General features: G+C 26.8%; 2 protein-coding genes across 2 annotated transcripts in view; both read right to left on the bottom strand.

Moving 5' to 3' along the window:
* Positions 1 to 3,193, bottom strand: part of LOC132932049 (uncharacterized) — a 35,252-nt gene extending 32,059 nt beyond the window's left edge. The window contains exon 1 of the mRNA XM_060998239.1: positions 2,799 to 3,193. The gene's annotated coding sequence lies outside the window, so the exon portion shown is untranslated. The remainder of the gene's footprint in view (positions 1 to 2,798) is intronic.
* Positions 1 to 13,034, bottom strand: part of LOC132917984 (transcription termination factor 3, mitochondrial) — a 235,294-nt gene that overhangs the window by 90,381 nt on the left and 131,879 nt on the right. The gene's annotated exons all lie outside the window — the stretch shown is intronic.

Here is a 13,034-nt window from a genome sequence, read left to right as displayed (position 1 = left end):
GTTCGAAAGCCAAAACCGTTGCTGGCACAGATTGTGCGATACCTATGTCGTTCAACTTCTATTTTGCCGTTTGATCTGCAATATTAAATGCATAATAATTTTTTTTTTTTTTTTGCATTCCATATTTTACGTCTAACCTCAAGAAATACTAACTGCTTATTGGATGTATATAATATAATAATTAACGTACTATAACATGCAAAAAGTACATAATATATATTGGTACAATGGTAGTAAAGTACTGTCACAACATCATATTATGTATAACCGTATATATTTTTATTTTTATTTTTTATTTAAATTAATATCGAAAGATTAATGGGTCTCACTGAGGAAAACTCGTGTGGAGGCCCATGAGTTATCTTAGATTACAAATAATTCTTATTGTTTTAAGGTACATGTTACATTTTTAAGAGACAAGTAAGGAGTTTTTCATAAATAAATCACATAAATAATTCCAGTAACTATTATAAGCGTTAAATTAGTATATGTTACATACAATTTTATGTTTTACACACATATTCATATCTTAGCCAGTGGTTAATTTTTTTTTTGAATATGGGTAGTGGTAAATTAACCATATCATTGGGCATTAAGTTAGCTATCTGCGTTCCCAAAAAATAGTAAACTTTTCGGCAACTAGTTTTTGAGGGCCAATCTAGGGAAAATTTACTAGCTGCATATCTGGTGTTGACCCCATGGTTTATAGAATCTAACTGATTGTGTTTTTTCAGATATATGGTGATTGTTTTTAGGTATAAGAGTTCTATATTGAGGACATTAAAGTCTTCGTAAAGCTTTTCGGTTGGATATCTCCAATTTTTTTTGTTTGCGACCCTGAGTATAGTGTTTTGGCATTTTTGGAGCGGTATATATATCTTATCATTAAACTGTATGGCTGTGGAACATGTTGAAATAAGGGACCATTGATCTAGACAAGACAATCGATGTTTCTACCAAAAAACTATAGTGTAAAATGACAACGATCAGCAAACGATTTAATTAAATTACTATTATTGTGTGTATTTTACTACTGCCGCAATGCCGCGGACAACCTACTTCGTAACGATTCCAATTCAGCGAGTAAAAACATTGTGTTTTTCATTTAACCTACTTAGTGTGTATACTGTGTGTCTGTGTATATGTATAGTAATAACATAGGCTCGTTGTGTTTTCAGGAATTCAATGTCGGTGGCTTGTATTTAAAATACGCTAGTTTTTAAAACGATAAACTGTGTAATTTTCATTCTTTTTACGTGTGGACGACGAGCATAATAATTAGATTACATTTTTTGTATATATTTTCACGCTAATATGCTTTTGCTTTTCTGCCGTTTTACCGATTTCCTGCAGCGTGTACAGTTGTTTATTTGTATAATATATATAAATATATATAATATTTAAATAATATTGTATTAGTATTATTACAGTATATTCATTACATGGGTGTTTTAAGTGTTTAAAATTTAAATAAAAAAGTATACAATATACATATACTTAATTAGTACATATTATTAAATAAGTACATAGTAGTCGTAAAAATATTTATAAATAGATTTTATAATTTTTAACGGTAAATTAAATTATACTTCTACTTAATAATATTGTATACTAAAGTATTGTTAACATTTGATTATTAGAGGCACCTATTATGAAAATATATATTGCAAATGTATAGTTGGAAACTGTTAATGGGCTTAGGGGCAATTTTACGACTTAATCGACTTATGCTTGACAATAAAAACTAAATACGATTTACTACTCGCAGTTAAATATGATGCTCATTTGTATATAATGTAGTGCCCCTGAGGTAGTTAACCCAATACTCGACTATAGCATTGTATTGTATAAATGTGTAATTGAATTTCCAATTCGAAATGATACATTTGTTATACAAAGATTGAAAAAAGATTCTTTTAAGATTTATGTTCTATGTGGGAGAAAAATAATCAAGCATCTGCTTTCACGAATTTTATGTGCAATTTAACAACAGAAAGTTTTCGAGTACTTAATATAATCATAAAAAATGGCCTACTTGTAAATATATTTATATCATAAACTAAAATGATATTTACGCAGCATAAGGATTTATATATAATACATAATACATAATACTATGTGGAACGTATTATTAATTATTATTATTGTAAAATAATAAAATAATACACCTCGTAATTTTAATGGCCAAAAAAAACTATACGTGCAACTATTTAAAATAATTTAGATAAGTAGATACTGATGATATTCAAACTATAAAAAAAAATAAAAAGTGTACTCTTATATACTTTTTAAAACCAATTATAATTGGGTTTCTTAATTATTAATGAATAGTATCTAAGAACTGGAATCTCGTGAAAAGGTTTCTATAATAATATGATGTATATATTAACATGAAAAACGGAATAATAACGACTGACAATATTGAATAAGATGATATATTATAAATAGGTGAATAGGAGATACTAGAATAAAAATAATATTAAATATGTATTAAATACAGAAACTAATACTAAGTCATAAAAAAAAAATTATTTATGTTTTTGATTTATAATTAATTAATTATCTTACCTAATCACATACCGAAGGAAGAAAAATTATTTATTGATATATATTATTATAAGCTTTTATAATAGATATGTTAGTTGTTTTAAATATTATTATGGTGTAGTGTAATTTCAGCGCATGACTTATTATAACGGAAAGTATTGATGCGAATTAGACTTGAATGGTGGGTGATGAAGTTAAATATGTAATAATACACCACAGCACAATATTATCAATAATTCGTATGTACTTACTGTTCGTGCGCGGTGTGTATAATATACCGAAGCGATCCAAGTGCCCGATGTAATCAGTAATGTATTAATCTAGTATAAAACTGAATTAAAACAATCCGATTGTTGGCTGCCTCTGATGTTTTTACGTATATGTATTATATTGTGTTACGGAAAATATTTAAAAACAAAATTAAATTCTATATTATGATTTGTTTTACTTGCTTGTATTAACAGAGTACGTAGAGCAAAAGACGAAAAATAAAAACCGCGTATACACTGTATAGACGACGACGAAGGACTATAATATAAACAGGTATGTACTAATTGTAATAACAACTACGGCCAAGTATATCGGAACTCCCGCGCAATTGTTCCACGTGATATCGTTACCGGACGACTGTGCCAATGTACAATCGTCCAGGCAAGCACTACAACAACGTCGTCGCACGGACCCTCCCCACCCGCGCAATACGCATCGACACACTGTAGTTTTCCGAGTGTATAATGATATCGGCGGTGAGCGCCGCAAACCTTTTTTTACAGTACTTTTTATAAATATTAATTTAACGATGTGTACCGCCATAGCTATGGACGGATGGAGAAATTTTTTTTTCATATCTTCACCGCCGACGATGACAATAATAATATTACTATGTGGATAATATATAGGTACCTTTAAATTTGAATATAATATAATATGTTATTTGGGTCAAATAATATAATTTTAACGTATGTGTGTATATTGATGTATATACATATATATATATATATATTGGAGGAATTAATTGAACCGAATTCGAGTATGTGGTAAAGAATCGTGTCACACGATTTCAAATCGATACGATGGTCGGATGGTTATTGGAAATCAAAATTCTTTACATTATTATCGTCGCTGTTTATGTATATTATATACATAAAGTGGTTAAGTCATATAGTACAGTGTATAATATCATATTTGTTTTTTAATTTCTTTACAATAAATCTTTTTTTGAACTTCATAATGATAAATATTATTCATTATAAACTTTATAAAAAAGTTGTCTGTCGAAAGATACATCATTTTTGATTCATTTTCCGATACGAAATTGAGAAATAAAAGTATAATCGACTGTTTAGAAATAAAATGGATTTTAAAAAGATAATATCATTATTTTATTTTTCAAATTCTTAGCGGAGTGATGAATGTATTGATTTTACATTTATGTGTTTTTTATGTGTCTGTACTCTGTATACATTATATAATAGAAGTTGATAAAATGCTTCAATTTTTACGTTAAGAATGGTTTTGAATAGAAAATTGGACCAGTTTGTACTTAAGAGAGTTCAAAGTTATAAATTCCTAGTACTTTATTTTTAATCGAAAAAGACCAACAAAAAATTTAGGAAAAACGGGAATTTTTACGTAAATTCAATATTCTTATTGAAATAATTGTTTTGTAAAATTGTAACTATGATTACTTTAAAAAACTTATCAAATTCAATCTTTACTTAGTTAAATACAGTTCGTAATAGCTAATTGCTGAAGCATAAGAGTAATCTTCTTCTTCTTTTTTAGTTTCGGCCTTTAAGACCATACCGCTAAATACAAATCTTTCCATCTGTCTCTGTCCTCTGCAGCTTCCCTCCACCTGACTCCTAGTTCTAACGTTTTTAAGTCGTGTTAAGAGTAATAAAGACATTAATCAACTATAGAAATTAGAAGACAAATATACAAATACTGTTTTACGCACTTGTATGAAAATCATTTTTTTTAATACTTAAAAAGTTTGAGGTCACCAATTTTCTAATATTTTTTTTTATATAACCAGTAGTCTACATTTCATTATTATTCATAGAATTAGAATACTATTAGTTATTTTAATTAATGACTTTAATAGTTACATAAAAAAAACAACATATAAAATATACTAAGTGATAATATATACCCACTTGGCTACCTTTTTTTCATGATCGTTTTTATAATTGTTGTCTGCATACGCATACCTACTAATTTTGTTAGTTTTCAATAGACGAAAAATCCAACCTAATAAATCAGTACTTGTTCACACATATTTACATATTTACACGAATTAATTTTTGAAAATAAAAATGGTGAGTACATTATATTTATGTCAATAATTTTTTAACCAAATATAAATCTCCATAAAATATTTTAATGTAGCTTATAAAATATATAATATTCTCATATTGCTTTAAATTATAAAACACTAATAATATGAAAATTTAAGTAAATTTTATTATAATTAAATACATTTAAACATTTGCAAGTTGCAGTGGATGGGTTTTTAAATAATCTATGATCAAATGATTATTCTTAGTACATAAAGTTTATTTTATAATTTAAAATTTAGTAATTTAATAATGATAAATTTTAATTATTGTAAACATTCGTAATAACGTGAACGACCACTCATAGTATAATGTTTTATAATTGAACAAGTTATAGGAAATTTATTTTTAAAGTAGTCTCAGTATTTGGATAAAATAAGGTAATACACAGGTACTCAATTATTTATAGGTATATAGTTTTATAAATTTGTCAAGAATATTTAAATTGTTCCTTAAATGTCTTAAATTATAATTATTTTATAAGAGAAAAAAATGAAACAAGTAAAAACAGCATATAATTTATAATAAAAAACTAAATAATATATTATAAAACTATATTTTAATTATTTTATTTAAGTTAAAATGACTCAATTAAAAAAAGGGGGGTTCTTAATTAGTATAGAGACATAGAGTACGTATAATTAGTATATAAATAAAACAATTAATCTAAATACTTGGAAATATTTGATTTTAATTTAAACCACCTAGGTCCTCTTAATTTTTATTCTTCACTGATTATAGTAGGTATTTATGGTGGAATTAGTCGTAAAAGAATACTCCAGAAAAATCATAAAAATGTCTTAAACAAAATTTATTTATAATTATATAATTTAATTAACCAGTCCTATATAATATACATAATTATAAATGCTGTTACCACTACCTGTAAACAAAAATACTGTTTATAATATTATTTATTTTAAATTTGTAAGCGTAGGCATAACTTAAAGGAGTTAATTAGGATTACTAGTTTTAAATTAGGCTGTTACACGATTGCGTTTGTTTTACCTTTTTACACGAAAAAAAGGTAACACGATTGCTCTCCACGAAATAGAAGTGTTTACCTTTTAATACTTTTTCATTACACTATTTAAAGCTTGATAGATGTCAAAATAAACATTAGGGTTTCCTAATATGTATAAAATAAATACATACAATTTTCAAAACCGACAATCCTATAAACCATAATACAATAACTGAATATTGCATGTAAGCTACGTACTTATATAGTTTTTTTTATATAATATTTTAATTATCCCAACAATTGAAACACTAAATCTGGTAGATATTTTACTAAAGTAGTAGTAAATATTTTAAATAAATTTCTCTCAATATTTTAAATTATTATCATATAAAATATTAATATCTAATCAAAATAATAAATTCACAACACGAAATGTAATTTTACCTTTTATTTTGATATTTTAATTTTGTAAAGCAAATTATTAACTTTATCTTTATAATGACTTTAATCCTCCTGGCTTTTACAGCATAAAATACTAATTCTTTGTAATGTGTACTATTTTGTTATCCTTATCTTATATATTTATACATTTTTTTCTCTTTCTAATTGCTTTTGCGTTTGCTTAAATAATAAGTTATTAAATAATTGATTAGACTTCAATTTCACTAATACGAGGTTGTATTTTAGAGGTGAATTGGGCCAAATATTATTTTTTATATAGGGCGATTCTTTTATCAAATAACACTCATTATTTAGAAATCTATTAACATTTTTAAAAATATTTTTTTATCGTTATTTTTTTTTGTTTTTTAAGTGACAACATCAATTTTAATTATATATATCATATTTTTATCGAAATTCAGACGGCTAGCTTATGATTTATAAGTATTCAAAGTTTAGGTAAGCATAGTAATAACACAACATTTTGCGAAGTATCATCATTCATCGTACCATTACACTCCGTAAAATGTTGTGCTATTACTCTGCTTACCCAAACTTTGAATACTTATAAATCATAAGCTAGTCGTCTGAATTTCGATAAAAATATGAAATTAAAATTGATGTTGTCACTTAAAAATGTTAATGTTTCCACTAAACATATTGTTTAAAAGATCAACACTGATATTTGGCGATACCAGTTTACGTGCTAATATACAACTTGATTACGCATATGAATTTTTAATACTTGTATTTAAATTACCTAAATGTGAACTCGTTTGCATATATCAACTATAGCAAAAGTCTACAAAAACTAAAAAAAAAAACTTACAAAGAGAATTATCGTGTTTAAAAAATGCCTTACAAGATTTTTCCAAACATTTTTCTTTTCACTTTTTCAGGCAACGCGTGAATCGTAACATCACACGTTTAACTAAACTTTGTAAAATAACACAAAATGTAGCCATTTATTACGGGAAAAAATGATAAGTAACTTGATTATACTCGATTTAATTAATACGTCATAATATATCTTACCGAGATATTTTAGATAAATTGTATTATTATATTGCGTTAGCTGTTAAGTACTGCAAATTATAATATTAATTTAAATTGTGAATGAGTTATACGCAAATTTTCAGGTCAAAATTTGTATTAACGGGTTTTTACGTTTTTCGTTGTTCGCAAACGAGTGTCTTTTACGTGTAAAAATTGTATACTGTGCGTAAACAAATATGTATTATCGATATATTTCATGGGATGCAATCATATTATACAACCCTTGTCCCTTATAATTTATGCCATTTGTGGATTAACTGAAAATATAAGAGGCTTCAATATCTCTAATATGTTCAATTTCACCACTGCTCGTAATTTTGCTCTAAATACCTATCCTTGTTATTCATTTTATAGTCCATATAGACGATGAATTGGTTTTGACTTTTCGTCTATGTATAGTTCGTATCTCAATGCATATAAATATTAAAATATATATTACTGGCTCTATTGTAATATACAACATGTGGGGTTTTCGCATTTTAATATTTTAAAAATGATGTATTGGGAGTAAAACGTGTGAACTTGAGTCGCGAGTCCATTATTGTAATTTGCGATGTGTGCGTGCTACTTGTCATCTGGCCTATAACCGAGTGAACGGTGATTGAAACTCGTCATCGATCGCCGCGATCGCAATTATATTTTATTCTCGTGAATATTTTATTCTGTTATGTCATCACTCACCACATTTGAAACCGTAAACCAGCGAGTTTAACGAACTTATTAGTTTTTATTATAATTAGCTCCGTTAATTTTTCAATAAACGAGGTTGACTAGTTTTGGTTGCGACGAGGTGGCCTATGCGTGCTCCATTAGATGCCCAGATGAGTCCATTCCAATGCTGAAGTATATTTGTTTTTATCCTAATAACGGTTTGTTCGATTTAACGGAATGCACATAAAATGTAAAATATATTTTATCACTGACAACAGAAAAAAATGGATAAAATACGGAACTTTACTAGCGTTTATTATATATTATGCGTATAGATATAGTATTAATAACGCCGTTTTTATCGACACGTACACATTACCGCCTACGCGGTCTGTATTCATCGTAAAAAAGTCTAGACCAAGATGATACGTTTTTTTATTTGTTGCAATTCATGGACCATATTCTGAAATATCATTTCATTTCATATTTAAAAAATAATAACATGTACATCGGATTTAAGTTAAAAATAATGTTAAAAAACAAAAAAAAACCTAAAATTACTGAGGCGTTAAGTGTAACGTGTCCATAAAAATAATAACAACTTCATATTTAGTAAGTAAAAAAGGACAATAATTTTTATTACCGTTGTGAATGGACATAGTAGTCGTAGTGGAATTGCAAAACTAGGACGACGTTTGTTTCAGAGGACCATGTTCGATTGTTCCTGTACACAATATAATTAAAAATCGTCTTCTTTAGACAAAAAAGTACATGATAATAAAATAACGAAAAATTTGACACAGTGACAATGGGCAGACTTGACCAACGTTTCAATAACATACAGCCACTAAATACTCAATTCAATGATGTCATCACTCATCAGCCAAACACAGATCAAATGTAACTAGAAAGAAATACCTTTTTGTTCAATTGAAAGACACTTGTTGTGTATTCATGGAACTTCGTAAATATTTAAATTTATTTCATTCATTATAGTTATGCATAATATGTTTTTAGTTTGTTTCCACTTGATTAATATAACGTAATGTTAATGACAAAATAGATAATAGTAATAGGTATTTGGATAGCTTAAGCTTATGTTGTGTAATTCTAATATAAATATATATTATTTATTGAAGTATATTCAATATTCTAATAAAATGAAACAAAAATTATTCACCTGAAAAATTTAAATGTTGAGCAGAATTATTAAACGAGTATGAAGTGAATATTCTAGCGTATTTAACCACTATCCTCTGACCAGCTTAATTATAATTTTCCATTATCTACCTAACAATATTATCAATGCTAATATTGTTAACACTTGTTCTCTTGAATTCACTAATATTTTCATTTAATAACCTATAGCTTATTACAGAGATAAAATTTAAACCAAAACCAGAAAGTTTTATAAACTATTTTTTTTTTAATTTACTCAAAAATATTTTATATAAAACTGAGTAGAATGCTGTTGTAATATCTAAATATATTCTTTTACATTTTATCAAGGTAATTGTAAATTATATTAGCAAATATAAACGATATAGCATCTTGATTATCAATATGTATTAAAACCAACATTTTCTTTCATTTGTGCCATTATTATTTATAATACATTTATTGAGTTAAATTTTTGATAATTTTTTTATTATTTTAACTATTTCTGGAACTAACGAAATAAAACAATATTTTGACTCTTAAATATTCTGGAGAAACTAACGATTTTTTAGATATTTATAGAAATGTCCTTTTTTTAAAACTCAAATTTACTAAATAGGTACATAATTATTGTTTTAAAATGTAATCTGAAATTTGGAATAATTTATAAAAAATTTGATGAAATGCTATAGAGAAATATTTATACTCTAATTTATGTCCATTGCCGTAGTTTTCACCGTTATTATTATTACTAGTATTTATAAATACCATTTATAATAGTTATAATTATTATAATAGTTCTATTAATTGATATTCTATCTTTCTATATATGTTTGCTATATTTTCAACTAATTTTTCAAAATAATAATTATTAAATGTATTATTATATTTATGAGCATTATTTTTCATATTTAATTTTCATAATTTAATACATATTGTATTTTATTTTTCATTTTTGTTTCGATTTAACAATTTTTACAACTGTAGGTACCTATTGATTATATCCTGTATTATCCATCTTAAAATTGGATCATTAAATTCAAATAGACATTTAAGAATAAATATTAGTATAATAATTTTTTTTTTTTTTTTATCTATTTCTTTTAAGCATAGCTTGAGTTAGAGATAGAGAGTGTAACAATGTTATACTAAAAAAGATCAAAAATAATAAAAACTTACAATTATATAAATAAATAGTATACAGTTTAGTTAGTTATTTAAATAATATCTTATCGTTTATATTTTAGAAATTACACATGTGGAAAAAAGTTACTGAAGCAGAACATATCCGGTAAAAGAATAATCCATAATGTTTTTTTATAGGTACTTACACTAACCGCTTGATACATTTCATTCCGTTATATTTAAATATTGCATATTTTATATAATTTTGCATGATAAAAATATAAAATTAAGTTGCTTTTTACATTTTTAGCTTTTAAGTAAGTATGTTATATTATCTATATTTGCTCAATATTTATTTTGATAACATTTTTATATGGATCAAATAGGTACGTTGAGCAGTTGTATATAATATAATCGGCACTTTCTCGAATTTAAAATATGGTGTACAAATTTGGTTCTCATCATGCACCATAATAAATAATCGCACATCTCGGTCGTCAATCACGACACCTCAACCAAAATATCACGCGCAAATTTAACGACTGTTATTTATTGTCAGTTACACGACGAAATTCGCGTTGAAAATCGCCAAAGGGGCGTGCAGGTGTAACGCATATACATAGTCGTCCGATAGAGTTGTCGATGCGGTAATTGGAAACGTCTAGTCGGTTCGATATATTATCATAGTGCTTGATCTCGTCTTACCGTGGCAGTTTACCATGCTGCAGAAAGTATAGGTAGATCGTGTAGTTATAATATGTATATAATATTATAATTTATAACTCGTTTATAAGAGGGGATTGTGGGGTAAGACGAAAAAACGAAACACCTTATAATTCACTTCCTGTACCTAATTAATACGGTGAAATGAAAACTCTTTACTTAGATGTTAAAATTTTTACTTCAAAGTACTTAAAAATTAAATTGCATTATTCTAATAATACTTAAATAAAATATATAAAAATCTAAAATAATAGATAAAAATAAACTGCATTAGTTTTGTCTTTCTCACACCAAAGGGTGAGACAAACAGAATCTTAAATTTTTTTTTATATCTGCAGAACACATTTTTTTTTAATTATATACAAAATATTACACAAACATAAAAATACGTTTATTTAAATAAAATAAAAAGATCAATGTTATTATTATATTTGTGAAATAATTTGTCCTTGCTTACTTGAATCTCGTTTAACTATATATATAGTTATATAGGTAAAGTTACCTCACAATATCGTGAATTTTCAGAGTTAATACTTATATGTTATAGTAGTTAGTACATTTGCATACGTGTAGCAAAAGAGATGCGCGTATTATGAGCTCGCTGTCTAAGTATAACTAAGAATTACTATATAATAATATTATAATAACGATAATTATAATGATTTGCTAAATTTATACTATGTTTTTTAATTTATTATTAAATCTACTCTAGTAGTCTATGTGTATAGTCAAGACTCGAGACCGATAAATAAACAATCATCGATTAAAAGAAGACTCACGGGTGTCGAGAAAAAAAAAACGAAAATAAATTACTTAAACGCGAAAGAAACAACCGGTCAACCGGCAAAGGAAATAAAAAATCTAGATGAAAAATGCATGAGGACCACATTAGCACGTTCTTTGCGACCACACCGCCCACATCCACCTACTATAAATGTATATACGCGGCACACAATGCAGTATTGCGGTCTACATTGATTTACCCGCGCGTTATACTTTCTCCGCATTTTTATACGCGTGTTATACATCGTAATACGCATAATATAATAATATTTCGCATATAATATAAATATAAAAACTGAAATCGATCAAATTTTGTTACCTCTCGGATTTTTTTTTTTATTTCTTGTCGATCCCCAGCCTCAAACGTTTCCGTACCGCGTTCCTGCGTGTGTGTGAATTCTTCAGAAATGATGACGCGTATCCGTTCCGGCTGTTGATAATAATATTTTTCGGTGGCGGCAGCGGTCACCGCGGCGCGCGATTAATTGGATTATTGGACGCGCGCGATGTGTATATTATAGGTTTATAAGTTTATAACTATATGTCTATATACAATATACATAAACATCGACGAGACGATATGATTTCGCTATTATTTATTATATATATATGTGTATTATTTTGTTCGTAGGTATATACCACAACCGCGGTGGCAGGTGATGCTGGTGTCTTGGTGAATAGTAGAAAATTAGAAGATCGGGCAAAACTCTAGTGGAACGCCACCACAATATGTTTTTTCGGTCTACATAATTTATATCATAATATATTCTTCGATTCGCGAAAACTGTTTCGATCGTCAATATATAATACATTGTAGGTACGTACCATATATCCGCAATGTCATATAGATGATATAATAATTATATTAATGCTTGCACTAGCAACCAACATAAAATAGTATATAACATATAATATTACATTTACACATTCTTCACAATTTACTATAATCTGTTGCCAATCACGTGATCGTTCATTAAGTTAACTTAATTTGTTTTTGTTTCTAATTTAGAACGTATTTGTAAAATCTGTAAATAATGCTTTTTACAAAAATCAAAAATAATGTAGGGTAATATAATTAAGATAAAATTAATTAACTGCATTTTAAGAAATGGGGTTTTGGCAAAGGCTCCATAATAGAATTTCGTGGGTTAAATTAACTAATATATTTTTTCGACTAATCGGAAAATTTTTTTTAATTTGATGATGTTTGTTTTATGTTGAATATTTTTTTCTACTTAAAATCCATT

Source organism: Rhopalosiphum padi, chromosome 1 (assembly GCF_020882245.1).
Source record: "Rhopalosiphum padi isolate XX-2018 chromosome 1, ASM2088224v1, whole genome shotgun sequence".
NCBI lineage: Eukaryota > Metazoa > Arthropoda > Insecta > Hemiptera > Aphididae > Rhopalosiphum > Rhopalosiphum padi.
This window is presented reverse-complemented; position numbering and strand designations above follow the sequence as displayed.